The 21,807-nt window shown below is 44.9% G+C and overlaps 1 long non-coding RNA gene across 1 annotated transcript; it reads right to left on the reverse strand.

The window, feature by feature from the left end:
• Positions 1-9,644: 9,644 nt before the first annotated feature.
• LOC126638063 (uncharacterized) lies at positions 9,645-18,042 on the reverse strand. Its single transcript, XR_007628493.1, has 3 exons — positions 17,897-18,042; positions 12,752-12,828; positions 9,645-9,813 (listed from the first exon to the last, which is right to left on the reverse strand). It is a non-coding gene; the product is annotated as an uncharacterized LOC126638063 (long non-coding RNA).
• Positions 18,043-21,807: the final 3,765 nt, after the last annotated feature.

Genomic DNA, 21,807 nt, shown 5'->3' on the forward strand with positions numbered 1-21,807 from the left:
CTGACATATACAGCTGGATTTTTTCCTGTTAACTCTCGAAAACTCATTCCAGTCCTTCCCACTTAGTATCAATGGCAAGTTTCATTCAAACCCTGATTTACTGGGATAATTAGCAGAGATAATAAATCAGATGAAGCAGACACAATAAATCAGATGAAACTGAGAGATCTGTGGTAACCCATTACACAGCTCCACTCCCATATCAAAATTTGGCTCTTTATTATCCCATCAGTGGCCAGTGTTTGGTCCCCAGGCCATTAAAGCCACGAGCTCTCCCCCTCCCCAGGCGTGCCTGAGGCCGTCACAGGGCAAAGCTCAGTCGGTGAGTGCTGAAGGTGAGGAAAGGCTGGTCTTGATCCCAAAGCCCTGCTGGAGTCTGTTTGCCTTTCAGCCCCGTGCCGGATCACCAGGGCTAATTCCAGGAGTGCTGGGGTGATAAACAGCAATCACAGCTGGGGGTAATGGCCATGACCTTGCCTGCACCCGTCCCCAAGAGCCACAAAGGGCAAAGCCCAGCTTAGGTCGGCTGGGTTGTGGAGAACACGACCACAGAGGGAGAGCAGTGATTGCAGGGCAGTGCATTGTCCTGGGAGGGGAAAAAAAGGCCTCATTTGAAATAAAGATATTATGTTGGTCTAGTCCGAAAGTCAACCTAAGTCATCCTGTTACAGTTAATTAGCTGATCATCTGCAAAAGTCCTGTACATAAAACAGCCTGTGACCTGAGCACACTTAATTCCACCCATTTAGGTACGAGCTGCCAAACAAAGAGGGTTTGCAAGTCACCAGTCTCTGTCACTGTCAGGTCAGAAATGGCTGAGTATTCCAGCCTGAGCACCATAATTTTGCACCCAAAAAATATTGTTGCAAGATATTTTAAGTGGGAAATATTCCCTAATATTGAAAAGATGCAATGACCAAAGGAGAGTTATAGGTGTATGAGTACAAGGGGGTGATGAGCATTCACTCAGCTTCTGAAATTCCTTTGGGGATCTATATATATATATATATATATATATATATATATATACGCTATATATACACACACTATATATACTATATATACTATATATACTATATATTATATAAAAATATATAAATATATACATATATAAATATATAAGATTTATATTATGTTATATAATGCATTATATTATATACGTTATATATTATATATTATATTTATATTATATATTATAAATATCTATAAATATATATTTATAAATGTATATATTTATAAGCTCTAAAAAAATTAAATCTTTGTACATGTGCCTAAAAGCAGCAACAGTCACCATTTATGAGCAGTGAAACTACCAAACCCCTTCCTCAGCAGGGTTAAATTGTCCTCATTCCACCACAGCCACGCAGCAATGTTGCTTCCACTCTCCTGGCTTTGAGCCTGCTCCTCCAGAGAGCTCCTCTAACACCAAACTGCTGTTTCAGTGCAAAGACTCTCGTGGACTCCAGTGGGAATTTGGATCAGTCATAATTCAAGCAATCAGCCTGGAAGCATGCAAAGCAGGAACAATTATACAAGTTCTGTCATTCCCATTACTCAGATTTTTATTTCTTTTTTTGGAGATAGGTGGGAGGGAAACCTTTTATCTCAGTGAAGAGTAAGAGAACCTTACAGCGACAGCAAAGGGAAAAAAAGCAACTGTGCCTTTGGAAAACACATTTTCATTACAATGCACTAACATGCATCACAGAAATAATATATGTTTGTGATGGCAATTTACTGCTGCCACTCCACTGCTGAATTTGGAGTGCAACTGGGGGAAAGAAAGAAGAGATGCTCTGGATTCAAAATGCTCCCCCAGACTTACCTTTACTGGGATTTTATTGGCTTTCCTCCCTGCAATGTGCTCATGGGGGACACAGGTGTGACCTCCAAGTTGCACTACAGGAACTCCCCATATAAATACATTTTCCACATGTTTGTTTCCTGCCTCCCTGGTATGTCCACAGCTGGTATGTCCAGCTCAAATTAATGTGCACCAGGTATAGTGTATGGAAAAGAAGAGAGGTGGAGTATTCACACCTGGAGCAGTGAGGGAGCAAACGGAGCTGGGAGGAATCACCTGTGAATCAGCTGGCTGGCAGCCTGCACACTGCAGCAGCCAAGGAGGCAAGGAAGGAGGAATGCAGCCCCCCAGGGGTTTGGGAAGGACTGAAAGCTGGGAAGCAGATTTTAGATTAGGTCAGTGTGGGGATAGCAGAGTGGGGAAAGAAATTCAAGGTAAATTGTCAGAGCTGGTGGGATCTCAAACCACATCCACTTCTGCATCGCTTGGCTGGGAGCTGAGTGAACCTTATAAAACGAAAAAAATAATTTCAAGTTGCTGAATCTAATCATCTTCCATGAATCAAGCTATGCCAAAAAGCAGCCCTTGCCCAAAAAACAGCTCCACACCTGCTGTGCTGACTCACAAATTACTCACAATATTATTACTTTTTTTTCTAGCGAGGAGCAATTTGGTCCTGGATTGTATGAACTAGCAAATGGCCTTTGCTGGGAAATGATGAACCTGATTAAATTGACATCAACCTTGGGCATTTTCATCCCATGAGGTAAAAGACAAGTAATTTCCATGCAATGGAGATGGTACTTTCTTTTCCTCACCAAAGCATTGCAAATTGATGCTGCACCCAGGTCAGTGTTTCCTCACAGGCAGACGCTGAGGATGCTGTCATGCTGGAATATTGTCATTCCCCTTCCAAACCTTCATTTAATAGAAGTTGTAGCATGAAATTCTGGTCAAATAGTCCTTGAAAAGTAACCACCTGCTTTTTTTAAGCATCTGGAGACACAACTCTTCTGGCCCTCTATTTAAAATAAATAGACCTGTCATAGAGAAAAACCCACGGTTCAGCCACACACCGTGAAGTCCCTCTGAGACCAAACCCAACAGTAGATTTGTCAATTCACAGTGATGTTATTTTTAATTGCTTTCTCAGCAGTTGTGCTGGGAGCCCGGCTGCACCTCGTGTTCCAGCACAGCTCCTCCCAGCACAGATCACATCCCCCTGGGCCAGAGCAAATGGACTCAAACATGACACTTACAAATAGAGTGTTGTCACTGGGGCTGGAATCTGGGACCCTGAACACGGGATGGTGATGGAGGAAAGTGCCTTCAACTCAGGAAAGCTTTCTGCTAAAATACCAGAGCTGTGCAAACCCTTTGGGAAATTTTCCAGATGTAGCAGGACTCGGCAAAGCAGCTGCCATGTCCTTTTTCCTCACTTTCCAGCTTTCATGAGAGGCACCAGGTGCTCCCCAGCCCTGCAGGGAAGACAGGGTGAGCAGGTCTGTAAATTCTTCAAGTGAACCCTATTCCTTTCATCACCCATGAAAGCACTGAACAACCTCACCAAAGCAATCACCAGCCCCTCATCTTTCTTTTCCAGGTCCTTACTCAATTGGCAATTATTCTTCTAATTCCTGTCTGTGCCAGCATAGCTAATAATTTTCCAGACAGTGCTGTATCAAAATCTTTACTGAAATGCAGCACCTGAAGTCCCACTTCACGTTCCTTCCTTGTAGAAAGTCACGTACCTAATCACAGAAACCCAGCAGTTAATTTGGGCTACTATTTTTAACAATCTCCCATTCTGTGGTTATTGCTCACAACAGTCAGAGGCAGCCACAGCATCTGATGTGCCTGGATCTGTCCCTCCCCTTATGCATCTCTCCCAGGGAAATTCTCCAGTGGCACCTGAAATCAGACAGTGGGAATGTATATTCTGCTCTTAGCTAATAATTGAGAGACTAAACCTGCCTGGCTGCTGGGGACTCAAGGGAAGGGCTTGGAAATTGGCTGAGAGCTTCCCTCTCAACTTTTGTCAAAGCAGCTCCTGAATGTTTCATCATAGGAAAATTTGCCTGCATATTTATGTGGCCACAAAGATTCCCGGTTTAAATCTGCAAAATCAATTCACCAACTGCATGGGTTCTCTTCTCTCTGTTGTTACTCCAGCTAACACTTCTGATTCAGTCTTCTTCCCTCTGCACAATGAAGATGTAAATAGGCAATGTCCTGCCTCCTCCTCCTCAGAAAGAGTTTCTCTTAATCCTTTGCCCATTAATGTACCATTTGTTCATACCTAAGGGTGCTTGGTCAGGACAGCAGGAGTGAAGCCCAGCCTGGCCAAGTGGGCAGACTCAGAACCAGAAGAAAAATCCTTTTTTTTTTTTTTTTTTGAACTGCCATCAGTCAATCAGTGACCTGGAGTAAAAAACAGACAATCAACATCACAAAACCAGTTAGTTCCCAATGCTGCCAAGTACAAAACCAAATCTCGCTTTGGTTCAAGGTGCAAACCCGAATCATAACTCCAATGCCCAGTTGTCATTCCATCTTTATTTCCTTTTTCCTTAGTGTCTGTCCAGTGCTGAGGCAGAGCTGCTGCCACACTACATATTCCAGCCTTGGAACAGGGTTAATTTTGCCCTTCCCTCCCTGGGGACCTGCACATACTTTCAACACTGCACATCATTTTATTAGTTCTATTCCCAGTCTCCAAAACGTCGAGTTTCTTTTATATGAATGTGCTGCAGTTTAGTACCATCAGCAAACTCTGCTGAAACAGTGAGAAATGCAGACCTAGGAAAGATCCCTGTGGAAATCCACCCCCAGCCCTTCCACAGCACCAGCACTTTGCTCTCTGTCAGCCCTGCAGCACTTTAATTCCCATAATCTACTCTCATTTGTTTCCCACCTCTTTTCCTGGCCTCCATTAATGATCTGGGTTTTTGTGTTATGTCTTTAAAATGCTGACTAATAATACATACATGTTTACTTTTTCCACTGGTAGCACCTTTGTGAAATATCAGTGATCACTAGATGTCACTGTAATTTTACTCTGTCTCCAGCCCTACTGAACCAACGTGATCCCTGGGCTCTAGTGAGCTTGCTTTCAAATCCTTTTGAAGAATTTATTCATGATCAGAAAACTACCCAGCTGCCATCCAGACAGAGGGTCTCCTGGGGTGGGAGGGAAGGACAGGTTGAACACACAGGTTTCTGCTCAACACATGAAAGTCTTGTTAATTTTATGCTGAATTATTGAATCCCTCAGGTGTGTGCCTGCAGCAAATTGTGTGTGCAGCCCCACAGTGCCCTGGCTGTGTGGGGTTCATCAGGGCTGGAACATCCATAATGTTCCTCTGCAGGTTTCCCTGCAGCTTTAATGGCCAAAAGCCCTTAAAATCCTTAAAATTTTGTTGTTGTTCCTTAATAATCACCCCCCTTTTCTCCCAAACACACAGCCTGGATTCCTTCACTATCATCTAAGCACTCCCGTCTCCTTCCTTTTCATCCAGTCATCCCATTCTTCCTGTAAATTCAGTTAATCCCACAGGTTTTAGAACTCAGAAAACTCCACAGAAGTATCTTGCCTCTTTCCCTTGCCTCAAAAGATTTTACAGAATATATTTCTTCAAGGCCAACTCAAATCAACACTCCCTATTTCCTGAATGCTTGATTTCTCCATTGTACTCAGCCTTTGGGATATGGCAATTTAAATATTATAGACCACACTCCTGCACAGGCACACATGGGATTTATTCTTTTTTTTTTTCTTTTTTTTTTTTTAATTGGAAAAATTCACCGCTGAAATTAGCAGAAACGCCTGCTTAAAAATCATTTGTCTCCATCTGATGACATTATCCAGATCAGCAGAATAAGATTTCACTCTGCACTCGGGTCCCACTGGGGAATATGCCAAAATCGGGTCGTTCAGTAAAACTCAGTTATCGGGTGTGCAGGGCTGGCAGCTGAGCCCGAGGAACCAAAGCTCTTTGCTGGCACCTTTTGGTGAGCCGGGAGAAAGGACCAAGGGCCACGGCTGTCTCCACCCCAGAGGGATGGGTGGCAGAGCCTGGCCACGTCCGAGGGAGATTTGGAGCCAGGAAAATGCCTTTGCTGTGAAGCACCAAGGGATGCTGCGGTGATGTGAGCTCAGTGGAAGCCGATGGAAATGCCTGTAACAACATATTTCCCTCTGAACTCCCCCACTTTGGCTTTGTGGCCATCTGTTCTGGTGACAACAGGTTTTCTAAAGGCTTGTGGGTACTGCCACTCCTACAAGCTGTAGCAAGAGTCGGGCTCTCTGTGCAGGGGGTAATGCCACAAATGAAGGCACCTTCTGGCTTGCTGCTTTAATCCAAATTATACAGCCTGTCCACCTCAATCCCAACATTGGCTGCTCTAATGCATTGCATTCTGGTATCAAAGCCATCTCGCTTTGATAAGCTTTTCTGTTCAGGATTCATCAAAAAGAACATAAATGAACAGTAATGCTTATGGACAAGCATTTTGTTTTTCTGTGGAGCCACCAGAGGAGATCTGTTGGTTCCCATGAGGCCAAACACCACCTCTTGTCTTCCGTGTCAGCCACAGCCTAAAAAGTCCTAAATTTTTGCTGAATTCTGTTAATTAATTGAAGCCACGCAGAAACTCTCTTCAGAAACTCTCCTCCCCTTCTCACCCAGCAGCACACACCACATTTTGTCTGAGGAGTAACAGCAACAGACAAATTAGAAGGTGAAGAGACTATTAAAAGTTTTGCCACTGCACTTAGACAAATGTTAGGATTATGCTCAACATAAACATTACTTGGAATCTTGTTAAAACATTCCAGCACATCTGTGTTAGATTACTGCCCAGCAGACAGAAGTCCTTGTCAATTGGAGACTCATTATTCCTGGGATAAAGCTAATGCAGAGTGCTTTGCCTGGGGCAGGAGGAGTGGATTTGGGGTGCAAATGGCTTTGCATGCACCCGCTTGTCTGGCTCAGGGCCCTGAGGAACGAGCTCTGTGATGGACAGGTGGATTCTTGCCAGCTCTCTCATTGCTTTCCTCTGCCAGGAACAGCACTGAAAGGTCTTCCCTGAAGAATGACTGGTAGACAAGGCAAGGAGAGACAGAGAAACCAAAGGACTAAAGTGATTAACTGATGAAAACACCTTCCTGGATCTGTTGTCCTAGATATAGCAGGCTCCTCTCAAGGAATTGCATTAATTTTCTTATTTGTTTTGAAGGGCTATAAATTACCTTGGAGCCTGATTGTGCATATCTAAAATGGTGCTGAAAGAGTTTCAACTACAGGTGTGACAACTTTAAGCCCCATTTAAACATGGGCAACTCTCTACACAAAGGATGCCTCTCCAGGCCATGGACTTATTTCAGCATAATTCAGCTCAATCAGGAACCCTTTAAACGAAACCCAACATGAAAGTGCTGTCAATCCAAAGTGAGGGGTTGCATATTAAGAGTTAGCTCACATTTCATTTCAACAGTTGGAAAACAGATTAGTATTACATGGAAAACAGTTCAAAACAAGACTAAAGTTATGTGGAACACCCTTACATAAACATTACTGTAAATCATATTTTTGAACAGATTTAATCTTTGTTTACCCAGAAATACCCCAGAAGACTAACTTGAACAATACAGGGCTGTGAATTCATAGCACAGATTAGTGAAAGCAGATGGTGAGCCTGTGTGGATGCACTCCATCAGAGAAAATGTGGCCATAATTGGATTTATTTTAATTCACTCATATTTTGACTACAGGAGAAATGCGGGTAGAGCTCCTCACGCAGACAAGCCCTGAGGTTAAGGCTTCCAGGGAGCCTTGCTCTCAACTCCATTTTGAAAACTGGACTTAAATGCAAAAATAACATTAGGTGTTCATAAATGAGAGTGAATCCCCAGTCTTAAACCCTTTATTCATGGTCAGATCTTGCCTCCTTAATTCACTCTGACTGGCACTTTATGCAAGTGGCCTTGAATGAAATAATATTCCCCATAAACAGATCTCACTTAGCAAAGTGTTTTGCACAGGCGAGGCTGACACAGGCTGTGGGAGTCCCTATCACTCACCTCCAGCAGCTTCAATTTTCACTTGCTTTTCAGCAGGGGAAGGAGACAAGTTCCCATCAGTGGGTGCCACTCCTGCCATGCAGTGCAGAGCCAGGGGAAGGAGGGCAAGAGTCTTCTCCAGCCACATCTGCTGCTGCTGCTCTGGATGTGCTCCATTCCCACCTCTGCAGCCTGAGCCCTTCAGGGGTTTGCTTTCCACCTCTTTATTTGTAGGCTCCTTGTATTCCCACATAGTCTATCTGCTGTCTGGATAGTACCTGATGGCCCCTGTTCACCTGGGTTCCTGTTAAAAGAAGACTACTTGCTTTTTACCCCCAGAAAGGTGCTGGTGGTCTGAGCCCTGACTATGCAGAGGATGTGCACCATTGCTGGGAGCACCCCAGCCAGAAAGGGGAAGGGGTTCACTTCTCTCTGTACTGAGCTGTAATGGGTGTAAATATATCCAGTAATTACAGGCATATTGCTGTGCAAACACATAATAATTGCAGCTCTCCTTTCCTCATGAACTGTACATAATGGGCCTCCCCCATCAGGAACTGGACCACACGTTGTGCTGACTGTCAGGCCGTCCTGAATCCGGCCAAGAGCACCATCACGAGCCTCAGTTTCCCTTAGAATTTCCCAAATGTTCTCACTTTCAAAGTGCCCCAGCAAACCACAGGTGCAGGACACGTGTGAGCTGCTGCCCAGCTGCCAGTGCCCCTCAGCCAGGCCAGCTGGATGCCCACGGGAGCACAGGGAGATGTGGGACTGCAGAGGCAGATGGTGCGTGGGGAGGAACGACCCCCCTGGACATGCACCTCTGGTATCTCTTTATTCCTCCACATTTCATTAACACAGGTTGTCTGTGTGTGTGTTTATTGTGTGTTTTATTCTGAGAAATCCTGGCTGGGGGTTCATGCTGAAGCATGGAGAGCACACCAGCAGAAACACAACGCTGCCACACGTGCCAGCCTTGTCCCTGGATCTGAAATTACTGCTGATCTGTTCAAGCAGAACCCAAATACGATTTCACTCACTCATCACTACAAAAATCGAAGTATGTTTCCCCAATTCAAGGCACAGAGCAACGGGAAAAGACCAAGGTGGCATCTGTGCTCAGCCTGAGCGGGGGTGCTGCCCTGAGCCTGCCCTGGGGGGAACAGCTGCCACGAGCCCTCCCAGCACACAGGTGTTGCCTCCTTCCTGCATTTGTTTGTTCAAACCTTTGCTCATCCATACTTAACTGCATACTGCTGATGCACACTGGCAGGAGCCTGTTCGTGCAGGCTGCCCAAACTACATCTCTAAACTCAAATCACATCAGTGTTCCTTGTCTAAGTACCAGCTTTACTTGGCATGAAATCAGCCTGTGCTCCAGCACCCGCCCCAGATCTTCCAGCTTCACAGAGTATTTCTTTTTGGATTTGGTAATTAACACATAATGCCATACTATGTTGCTTGCAATTGGCTTTTCAAAATATTTCTGTAACTGGCCTAAATTTCTCTCACTATACATCTGTAAACTAATCTTCCTGTGATGGGTTTCAGCACGCTGTGGGTTCATCACCCACTCAGAGCCAGGCAGTGGGATGTGGGAGGCTGTTCTAAAGGAAAACAGGGTTTGGGGTACAAGAGGCCACTTGGGTGACATCACCTGTTTTTGGTGTCTCCAGATCACCACAGGAACATGAGACAGGACTGCTTGGGCAGCTGCACCATTCAAAGAAATTCCAGCAACATTGTCCTTGAACAATGTCCTTTAGAGACCTTGAGGTCTCTAAATTCAGGTTGTGGAAGTCTGTTGGTCTTGAAAGGCGTGATATTTCCATCTCTGTTTTGTGCACAGCAGGCTTAAATGTGCAGAGGGAAGGCGTTCTCACCTCTCATGCCACGGTGGATTCCCAGCAGCCACTAGATGTCACCAGGATTTTACTTGCTTGCTAGCCTATGCCCAGCCGGGGATCATAAGAAAATAAGAGGAAAATAAGTAATCACTAATAATAAAATCCACCTATTACAATGAACACAGAGCTCAGAGAAGGGGGAAGTGGCCCAGCTCCTGCTTCTGTGTGTCCCATCTCTAAGGGGATTTACACAGAGCACCTGCACCCATGGACAGGACTTTGTCTCTTGATGGCAGGATGGTTTGGTATTAAAACTCAAGTTTCTCCAGCTAGGCATCAGGCTAAAACTTACTTTTATTAATTTTATTAATATTTATGAGTCCCCTGTTTAATTATCCAAGCTTGCTATCTGTAAAGTTGCCCCCCCCCACACACACACACTTGGTAATCCTGCCTGGAGAGGTGCAGCTAATGGAGAACAGCATCAACTGGGAAAGTAAAGTGGACAAGGGAATATTTGGGGATGAGGTGGACCAAATGGTTTCAAGTAGCAACAAATCAGCAAAGACACTTTTGGGGATTCCTCTGTCCCTAAAATGTGCAAAACCATAGGAAAACAAAGGGCTGTTTCAAAAAAACGATCAGTGCAGCTGACACATTTGTTTCCATTAACCTTCGCTGTTAATTATTAACCTGTAACCACACCGTTCATAATCTGGGAGATAAAGATTAGATACTGTGTTCCTAACCCAAGGAGGATCCACGTTATCTCTCACCTCACAGCACAAAATCCCATAAAGGTAGCCCCAGGCAGAGGTGGGATTTTGGCAGCCCACCACCGGCTGGGTGAGCACTGGAGCCTCCTCCCAATGTCCCAATTTCCACACCTGTGCCAGTATATAATGCCAAACACTAGCACGAGCCCTAATGCCTGCCAGTTCCTCTTTGGCTGTTAAATTCTCCATCCAGCTCATCCTTGCCCTGTTGTTCTGCTTCTTTGGGTCCAAGATGTTCGTGCAAGTCCAATCCCCCCTCACTGACCCCAAAACAACAAAAAAGTTCTTCAGAAGGAACTGAGATATCGACCTCAGTTCACACAGGAATTCAGCAGCCCCTGTGAGACTGCCTGGCTTTGGATAAGCCCTGAAAGGCATAAATTACTGTAAATAGGGGTTTCCCTGAATACATTCCCTTCAAGATTTCCATAGCAAGATGAAAGTATCCATACCCCTCATCAGCCTCAGATACATCCCATTTCTCTGCTCAGATCTGAAGGTTTATACCCCACATCAATAATTACTGGAGGTACACACATCTGCTCAAAGGATCATTCTAACCCTCCTGCAGCACATATTATTTCAATCTGAAGTCTGCTGTCTTCCAAGAAAAGTCAAACAAAACAGATTTTACAGCTCTGTCTGAAGACAGCTTTTTAAATTAAGGCCAGGGTTATTTTAATTTTTGCCTCATGACACATAATATATTTAATACAAAAGAAAATATGCCTGGCTTGGACCTTCAGCCAAAGATGACAAGCCCAAAATTATCTCAACTTAGAAGTATTACTACCCAGGTTATTAGTCTGAGGTTTGGTTTATGATCACTTCTTCCAGCAGTGCTGCTACACTTGGAGTTAATTGCAGTTTGTGTATTTTCTGTAGACAAGAAGGTGGAACAGAATATGCATTTAATGGTGACTTCTTGCACAAATACAAAAAGAGAAAAGTTGCTTATTTTAATTCTTTCATGCAGGAATATCTGTAATTTTGTCTCTTTGTACCCTGCTACTGATTATGGAATTGATGTAGGTTATCTTTCATTTCACAGCTCTCCTTAGGAAAGAAGGATAGTATTCCTCTTTTAGAATTAAGAAGTTCATTTAAATTTCAAATTACCTTTTCTGACAAAACCTCTTCAGTTTGTTATGATCCTAAAACATGTGTAATACCAGTGGGACTGGCCACAGCTCACTTCCATAAGGAAGACAAAAACAAGTGCATCTCTTATCTTTCATGCCTATTTCCTATAATCCTCTTTTCTTGCTTCCCACACCACCCTGCTCAGCACAGACAGGTGGGGAAGGTGAACCCATACCCCTGAGCTCTGATTCACAGCCAACACTTTAAAAAGTACAACTGCAAATGGTACAGATGGGCAATTCCTTCTCTAGTGAATCAGCAAGCCAAAAACTTGGTGTCTCAGTGCCAGGAGGGCCCAAATTTTCCATGACAGCCCCAGTCCCTTTAACAAATTGCCCTTCCCTAAAGGAAGTGCCAGAGTGAGTGATGGGTGCTGGGGAGGTGGTTGGTATAGAGGACCTGCTGCTTCCACGAGTGACCCTATGGAGCAATGCACCTTGCCATTTCTCAGCCTTGTTAGTTTAATACCACTTATTTCCCTTGTCCATTTGCATTAGGCCCAAGACTTGGGATGCCCTGATGTATTTTGTGGTACTTTCTTGCTGTTGTGTTTGATGGTCCTATTTGTGATTCAGCAAATAGTACCTAAGTAATCAATATTCTGTCTGGGTGGACATTTTATTTATCTACAGAGCCACCCTATGAATTCAGTTGGTTTACTGGGAGGTCAAACACTTTTCATCTTCTCCACGAGCCAAAGAAAATTGGAAGATTTAAATCCCCTTCGAATTCCTTTGATTAACTCAGGGAAAATACCACACTCTTTTTTTTAAATTTATTTTCAAACTCAGAAGCAGAATTATCCTCACTATAAATCTACTTCATTTTGACACATTGATCTCTGCATAAATGGGTAACATCATCAAGTGTTGAGGCATAAACCAGAAGATGACAGAGCTGAGGAAGAGCTGTGAATGATGCTGTTAGAAATTATCAGCCATACATACACACACACTTCCTTTGGGTTGGTTTAAAAAGAAACAACAAACCAGAAAATGAATAAGAGCTCTATAATTAGCTGGGGGGGAACAAAGCCTGGATTTCCTTTGGGAATCACATCCCTGTGGCACAAAGCACCCACACTGTGTCGGTAAATGGTACAGCAGTGTTCCATACTTACATCAGTCTCATCCTCCCCAGCTGGACCAAATCCAGACCATCCAAGGGCATGCAGTGCCACTGCTTCCATCACACTGTCTGAAAAGCAAGAGAAATCTGTTAGGTTTCAGAAATGGGGAGGAGAAGAGAAGCTGAAGATCAGATTTCAGCTGCTTCACACCTGCCTCGTGCAGCTCCACAGTGCCCCAGCTTGCAGGGCCGACAGGGACAGGGAAAAGCAATGACTAAACCAACTGAACAATGAAAATACCATCCTGGATCTCTCTTCTATGCTTTTATTGCTGGCTTCTCTGATTATTTAATAATTTGCAAGGGTTTAGAGCTAAATTTTTAAGATTGCTTAAATGATCCAAACCTTTGCACATGAAAATTGTATCATTTTAAGTAAAAGCATGACTTAAACCTCATTCAGTTAATCAGGGAAATTCCTATACAGATGCACTTATATCAGTTTTCGTGACTTATTCCTAGTTATTGCATTTGACCTGGAACTGGTTTAAGATTAATTAAAATAAGCCACTCTCTCAATACACAGCAACTTGCATTCATTTAGCTAAATTAATGTGAAAAGTGGAGTCAGGTTAAACAAGGGCAAATTCTTCACTTTGGCAGGACTTAATGGCACTTCTCAGCGTGATTTAGACACTCCTGCCCAGGACCACAGAAACTTCAAATACACTTATTTTAATCAGCCTATCCTTTATGCAAGTGAGCACTGACTTCTTCCAGTACAATTCAGGGCCTGAGCACCAGGACAAAACATCCATAAGTTTTCCCCAGATATAGTTTCCAGGGATTAAGAGCTGAGATCACGAGAGTTGCAGGGATGCAGGATGTGGGATGGCAAGAGCAGATGGGCTCCCAGCCCCTGCACTGGGGCAGACTCAAATAGAACACACAGGCACTGTGTAGGAGAAGAATTAAAGAAATTCTGCTCATTGCAACACCAAATCCCAAGTTTTGGCAGGAGGAGGCAGTGACCTGCCATGCCAGCTCCCTCCTGCTCCCCATCATTCACCTCCAGTCATCTCAGCCAAAAAGTTTGCTGTCCTTCCTCAGCTGTCTCCCTCGTGGACTAAACAAACCCTGTTTTAGCCACAGTTTCTGATAAGGGATTTATTTCAGAAAGTTCAAAAAGACTCAACACATCTTTGCCTCTAAATCACTGCAGTGATTGAACCTTTTCTTGCTGCTCTTTGTAAAACAATGTTTCTGTTTCAATACATCCACTTCAGAGTAAATTTTTTTAGCCTGTATTTCCTCTGCTGGTTTAAAGGAATGTCACAAAAGTCCTGTGAGGATCAAGACAGATCAACGCATACTACAGCTCCATCTTAGAAATAAATTAGATTGGCTTGAAATATTTTGCTTTCAGAAATCTCTTTAGCAATGTATTTTCCTGTAGACATTTATATTTTTTTCAATAAGGCTTTCCAGTAACATCCCAATGAAAAGAGGAATACGTGGGAATAAAAGCCGTGCTGGTGAACCGCTGGAGCTGAAGAGTAAGGAAACCTGGTGGACATCACTCTGTGGTTCCCTAGGTGGTTTCAGTGGAATTCTTCAATTCTTGCTTCATTCAAACACGAGGAATGGTTTTATGCAACTTGGGTGTATTTTTCTGGAGCACTGGCACGTGTTTAACCCTTGGCTGCCACAAGACAGTGGGTGTTTGCACGTTCCCAAAGCCCTCTCCTAAAGCTCTGCACCTTTGGGCTCATTCCTACTCTCTGCTCATTCAAACTGTCTCACACTTCACTGCCATCACTTTTGGCTGTGGTTTACAGGAGTTTCATGTTTGCAGCATCTGCTGGGGTGTTTGTTTTGCTCCTGCACTGCTGGCCGGGTGAACACCCGCGGTGGACAGCCAACCCTTTCCTCACAGCCACAACAAATTATGCCTGAGAAAACAACATTGTTGAATCCTCATCGCATTTCCCCTCAGTGGGAAAGCAAAATCAGCTCTTGGCTTTCATGTCTCCACTGGAACACTGCGTGCCCCTGCAAACATCTCTGGTCTGTGCAGCGGTGATGGAGAGGGATCTCACTGGAGCACAGAAGTTGCAGATATGGAATGCATTTATCAACATCCCAGCAGTAACAGGAGGTTGCTGCAAGGTCAAGCTAGAAGTGTCCAAAATAGGGGTAAGAGGCTGGCAGCCAGCAGCGAGGGAGGTCGTGGCTGTGCAGGATGCAGCCCCGGGCTCTCCAGGAATGGCATCACTTCACCGAGCTTTTTTACGTCCTTAGAAAACTTGAGCGAGTGAATTTCTATTTCCAACCAACTGCCAGGTAATAACAATTTGTTTGCTACCAACCATCTGACACAGAGGTGCTTGGCAGCGCCACGCAAGAATACCAGGGCTTTTCCTTCTGTCAGAGCCCAAGCTAAAATGAGACAATCTGCCTCAATCCAATTTGGCCACAAAAATGCTTGTCAGGCATTCACAGCAGCCCTGTCCTGAGAGCAGTTTGGCTCTGAAGACCTTCAGCAGTGTTTCTGGCCACCTGATTTTCTGCAGCTGGGAACAAGATGATGGTGATGGTGAAGGAGGGGAAAAAAGCAAGAGAGGATTGAAGCAACTCGTGAGTGGCGTTAAGTCTCATCTGAGCGAGCAGAACAAGGTGACCTCCATCTCAGTAGCCTGAATGATGTTCTGACAGAGTTTGGGGGTCGAATTTTTTTTTTTTTTAAGGGATGATCCTTCACCATGTTGAAATACTCTTTCACTGAACCTTTAGAAACATTTCCTGGTGACCCGACTCACGGCTCTGTGACTCATCAGACATTCAATCAATCATTGACGTTTGTTTTTTGTAAAATAGCTATTGATGTTGTATGTTATTAGTTTCTTGGCACCTTATACTAGGCTTTCATCAAAGCAAAACGCTGATGCAATTAGCAAAGGATATCAATTTATGCAGCAATTCACATTATCCCTCAAAGCTTCATTAGCCTCAGAAGCTCAGGCACTGGAGGGAAAATTTGGGGAAGTGCTCTGTTACCTTCTGCAGCTCAGCCCATCTGTGCTGCTGCAGCACTCCTGCACTGGGCTGCCCTTCGAGGCTGGGAAAGGGAGATTTGGCAGCTCCTGGCTCCACAGCACAGGGACAACAACTGTCTCCACCACCCCAGCTCAGCCTGAAGACCTGCTTGCTTCATTTTGCACAAAACCATCGTGTGGGATTGAGCATGTTTCCACAGGCAGAGTCAGAGCAGCTGGAGCCATTATTTGCAAGGAAAAAAATTACACTAAACCTCAAGTTTCTTGTCCCAGGGACAGCCTGGATCTCCTGCTGGTGGGTGATGCTCTGCTGCCGTGCCAGGATGCCCTGACCAACTCCTGCTTCTCTTCTTGTTTCCCACAAAGACTCCTGAGGTCAACAAGGCATAAGTGCCCCATTATTTCACAGAAAAGCCACTGACTTCAGCAGAAAGCAGCTGGTGGTGGGATGGAAACCTCACTTAGTGGCCCTTTTGCTGGGAAGGTAATTTGGTCTTTAAAACTCTGAACACAACCACCTCTTCATACCTGTTTCATTGCATTTACCAGCAAATGTTTGGTCTCTGGGTTTTTGGTGTAGGGGTTTTTTTTCCCCTTTCAGCTGAATAACTTTTATTATGTTGATCCACGTTGTTGTCTGTCTCTCTGCAATTCTGAATACAAGCCTTGCCCTTGACTGCACAGCACAAAGAAAGCCTTCAGGTCACAGCTTTCAAAACACTTGATATTGTTTTTTCTTTCTGGAAAGAATAAATAATGTTAACCTCCCTTTTAGTGTAGAGGAAAGAGCGAGAAGGAAAAAGCCATCAGAGGCATGTCAAACAGACCAGGGTTGGGCTGGAAGGATTCTAAGCTCATTGACTCGTTTGCACAGCTTGACACAAAGATTAACTCATCTCCCAATTAGCTGAATAATTGAAGTGCATCATCAGATTTCCAGTTACATCGAGGAGACAGATTTGCTGGGGAAACCATGGCCAGGCAAAACGATGTTTTCCTCCTCCCTGCACATCCCAGCTGGAGCTGGCTTGTACAAAACACAGGTACCGTGCCACAGTGCTGTACCTGCAGGTGAAGGCTCAGGGGGCACCACACAGGCTTGGGCTGATCCCAGACAAGCAAAAAGTAAATGTTCCTACATGCAGATATCTGATATATCCTACTGTAAAACTGGAGCCCCACAGTAAACCTGCTCTGATGCAAATCCTGCCTCTTGGTACTCTTAATTATTCTCCTTCACGTCCTTTCGTCTCGTTTTCAACCTTTTGTGAGACAAAATAGTTTTTAAAAAATTAAAATGCAATTGATTGTGCTATTTTACTTGTCTACAGAGGCATACATTATCGTCTTTTTAAATTTTTCAGCAGCTTGGAAAACAGCAGGAATTAGCAGAGGATTTTCTAAGTGAACCAGTCCATTTAAATTGACTGCATTATCCAGCTTCCTTCTGGCTCCGTGCTGGAAAATGCAGGTGAGTCTGACTGCTAAAACAACAGCATTGTTGCTGTGCTGGAGGTGAGAACAGCCCGGTGGTAGAGACATTAGCACTGGACTTTGGAGACAGACATCCAGTTCCAGCTCCCCTGACAGGGGTATTGTGTGAGCTCGGGTACCTCTTGAACAGACAAACTTTTAGCAGCAGCCACTTCCCTGATGGTGCAGATCAGCACCCACGGGACTCGTAGGCAGGAGCTCATGGAGGGCATTTGCCAGGCTGAAGTGCTGAATTGCAGGCTCTCACTTTAGCATGTATCAAAAGTTTGGCATGCACAGACCTTTAAATTAATTGGATCTTAAATTTAATCAGAGGACCGCTTCAGAAGATCAGGCACAAAGAGCCCGTGTGTGCCCCAGTGCCAATGTGTGTGCCATGGTCAGGTCACCCCTTCAGCTGCCCAGGAGGTCCCAGAAAGAAAACAAACCCCACTCTCAGCACCTTGTGAGGGAAATGCCAGAGCTGAGATTCACTTTTCTGAATCTCCCACCCAGGATAGGAGACACAGCTTGGCTCTGCCATGACCTCTAGGAGCCTTCCTATTTCTGGTTTTTCTAAGGAAGTGTTTCAGGAGTGTCTGTTGACACCCAAAATTTACACTCCTGATCCAGCTCAGGGTCTCTGCACGAGATAAAGCAAAGATTACCTTGCTCTGAAGTCCAAGACACTTCCTCAAAACAGTGGCTGGGCAGGTTGCAGGACACTCTGTCTGAGAGGATTATCCTGGTGCTCTCTTCGTCTCTCCCTTTCCTTCACACGGTGCCCCTCTGATCCGTGGCAGGGTCATGTACTTCTGCAGCAGGAGGGGACACCAGGCACTGCAAAGCTGCAATCATGCCATAAATTCCACCCCTTCTGCCTTTTCAGCTGTATTTCCATGACAGATGGCAGATTGTGACACAACTGTAGCATCTTCTCTTTAACTGCAGCACTACTCGCCCTTCTGGCTGCATCTTACAAGCCCTTGGTGGCAGCTGCTGTGAAACCATAGAATATTAAGATTGTCATTCATATTTCTCTAAATCTCTGCAGAATTGATAAAATTTTATTTCTGGGTAAGATCTGAAAGTATATAAGTCAGTCATTTAATTAAGAAGCACAGCCAGGCAGTCAAACAGATAAAGAAGTAACAAAGGAAGTTTCAAGGTGAAAAATTGAGTCTGCCTAGATGGGCCCAGGAGAGGGGTGTAAGGGCTCTGGAGGGAGAGCTGCTCTTCAATTAATGCTGTCTGATGGGAACCTCTACCCAGATGCAGCCTGAGTGGTATCATGGGCTCACAGAAAGAAATCAAGAGCCTGCTGTCAGGAAAAGATTAGGTGAGAGGGAGGAGAGAGCTCTCTCCAGTTTACCTTTAGTGTCAGGAAGCTGAGACAGTTTTTCCTCATTTCTCCACATTTGGTTTTGGTGAATTCCTACCTATGTTACCTGTCCAGACATTATGAACAAAGACTTCAGTCCTGGCGAGGGGTTGACGAGCTTCAAACATTTCACGTCCCCCAGGTGAACATAGATGGGCACAAGAAAAGAGACTTCTGATGTCGGGGCTTTGCTTCCTGCCTTAAAATGCTTTTTGCTGAGAATAAACAAGCGGGGAGCCCTGGCAGGGCTCTGGACAGCCAGCTGCATCCTCCTCAAACTGCAGTGCTTCCAATGCCTGGGAAGATTTCAAAACTTCTTCTCAATTATGCATGAAATATGATTTTGTTTGTAAATTCAAGCCCTGGTCGGTTTGTGTCCTTTTTTTTCCCTCCTTTGATTTTTGTTGTTTACAATGACCTAGATTTTAATGAGAACGTCCTGTGAATCCCACCCTACATATTCCTGGCAGTAAGATTTTCCTCAGAATGAGAATATCAGTTGCCTCAGTTCGGTGTACTGAGTTAAAGGAGGGGACACTGTGTCTGCAAGGAGGTTGAATGGTTGGCACTTCTCTCCTTAGCCCAGGAAGAAAATCTGCAGTTAGTTTCTGTTCAAAGTAAATTAAGTCTCTAAGTTGGAACAGCACGTACTGTGCTCCTCAACGCAATCCACCTCCTTAGTACATTCAGATTAGCTCCCACTGTTTTTATCCCCAGATTTATGTTGATGAAGTGCACAAACATAATTTTTTTTTATAAGAAAAAGTAGCCCAGACTTGCTCTTTACAAACAGGTTCCTATAGACTCAAGCAGACAGTGAAAATTACAGGTTGCAGGTGTAACACCATAACATCATAACATCATTGGCCAGACCCAAAAATGCATGTGAGGGCAACAATGTTGCTATAAAAGCAAGACAAATATTTCTACAAAATTACCTCTAAGCTGCCAAGTCCAGAGAGTCCTTCCTCTGCTTTCTAGAGCTGTAAGATTATTGCACTAGTAAGAACCAGTCTGCTCTGGGGCTGGGTGCAGTTCAGTATTACCAGGTTAAGCCTTTGGTGTTGCCCCTGCCTGTCTGGGTTGTGCTCACCGGGCCGAGGCATCTCCTGACACCTTGGGAAGGCATCACCAGGTTTGATGGGAGATGTCCTGCAGCTGACTCTGAATTTCCTGAGCCTGGTGCTGGGGATGCCTCATTAGCTCACACCTCCCAGCACATCAGGACACGGTGCCTTGCTTCTTACTGTTTGCAGCTCAGAGAATCCATTTCACCTGTCCCTCTTGGCAGCACACATCAGAACGCGTGACATCCTCAAAACAGCAGCCTCCCCAAATGCAGCTCAGCCATGGAAATCCCTGCTTTTCTTCAGATTTTCCAGGTGTTACCTCCATTCCACTCCAGCCTGATTTTCCTCTTCATCTACCACAGAAAAACAGCTGAACTGTCTGCTTTTCTTCCTGTTAAATCTTATGACAATTACATTATTGGAGTTAAAGAGACCATAGCTCGATTGCAGAGGAGATGTTTTCGCTGGGTAAAACTGGCGTGAATTTTCCATGGATTCTCAGGATTATTACTTTTTCATTATTTTGCCTCTTTCCTCACAGCCCAAAGCATCTCTCTGTGGGAGAGGATTTGTTGCTAAAATTCAGGTGTAAATATGCTGTAAATATTTAGCAAAGTGCAGTAAATTGTCTCGTTGATACGCTGGCAGAGAGACGCAGACTCTGATTGCTGCCTGTACAGTTTTCCGAGTGGTTGCAGCCGAGCAGGCAGTGGCATGTTCTGCTCTCTGGATTTTGGGGGAAGGGGGATTTCACCAATGAATCCTGCCCCCAGGCCCCTGTGAGCACTGGCACAGAGGTGTCAGCAACATTCCTCCACACAGTGCACACGAGAGAGGGGTTGTGCCCCAGCAATCCCTACTTTCCACTTTTATTGCTGGTCCCAAGTCACACTGCAGTGCTGAATGAACCAGATCAGGGAGAAAGGAGCTTCAGATGGTTTAGGGTGGAAGTTGGTAGGAAGCTGCTCACTGGAAAAATCAGTGACCAGCCCTGCTGCCTGAAGGGAACTGGGTTGTCAAAGTCACCCTGGACAAAGGCAGAGAGCAACCAGCTCGATGGCATGGAGGTGTCACAGGAGAAGCATCTGCTGTCACCACTGCTTCCCAAAAGATACCAGCAGTATTTGGCACAGAGAATCTCTGTGATGCTGAAACAGCTTGTGTGACAACCCGTGGGGAATCCCAGTTCATTAGTGTAAAAATGAAGACGTTTAAATGCTTCATTATTGAAAGACTAATTACGGCACCAGGAATTTGTTAAGATGTAGAAACATCCATTAAGAACGAGAAACAACCCAATCTACAACAGGGCTTCAAAAGGTCAAGGAAACCAAGCCTGAAGAGCTTCTATTTCTCTGTGGAAGCCTTTGCTTTATCTCCAGGGGCTCCTGCAAGAGCAGAGTGCCCTGGATGCTGCCCTGGCCATCCTGGTGCAGTCGCCTGGGGACCCTGCAGGTATTCCTGGTGCTCTGGCAGCATTCCTGCTGAGCTGTACGTGTGCTAGTGATACTGATGGGCATAATCCAACTACCCATTCCCCAGAGGAGAGCCAACATTTATCTCCATTCCCAGTGACTCCACTCCTAGCAATAAATACACTCTGGTAGCTGTCAGAGGGAGGCAGCTCTAGCACAGCTCTGACGTGCAAGTGTTGTCCTGCTTGAGCAAACAGTATTGATGTCACTCAGGGAAGAAAAAGGCCTGTGTTGGTATATCACACATCCAGGTGGGACCCTGACAGGCTGTGGTGGAGCCAGGATCAGCCTCACAGTGGCTTTTGTCCCTTCACATTAACCACGGCAATGCTGCTTCCACCTGATGTACAGCCACACACCGAGCAGCAAAGGAGCGAGGATTTCCCAAGACCAGCCCAAATCAAGACCAAGCAGCTCTGGGGAACCAGTTTTCATGGTGACATATGTGACCTCAGGAGTATGAGACAATCAGACCTTAGATGGGCAACCACAGGCAAGCCCTCTTTCATAAGCCCCGTTTTCCATCCTTACCTGGATAAACTCTGCCAGAACAGAGTGTCCTCTGAGCTGAGCAAGCACTACGGAGCAAGAAGAGAAAAACAAAAGCAGTGTCTACATTCAGTGGATACCATGAGATTGTGCAAACTTCGTGG

The sequence above is a fragment of the Myiozetetes cayanensis genome, unplaced genomic scaffold, assembly GCF_022539395.1.
Source record: "Myiozetetes cayanensis isolate MyiCay16 unplaced genomic scaffold, myiCay2020 scf16, whole genome shotgun sequence".
In the NCBI taxonomy this organism is placed as follows: domain Eukaryota; kingdom Metazoa; phylum Chordata; class Aves; order Passeriformes; family Tyrannidae; genus Myiozetetes; species Myiozetetes cayanensis.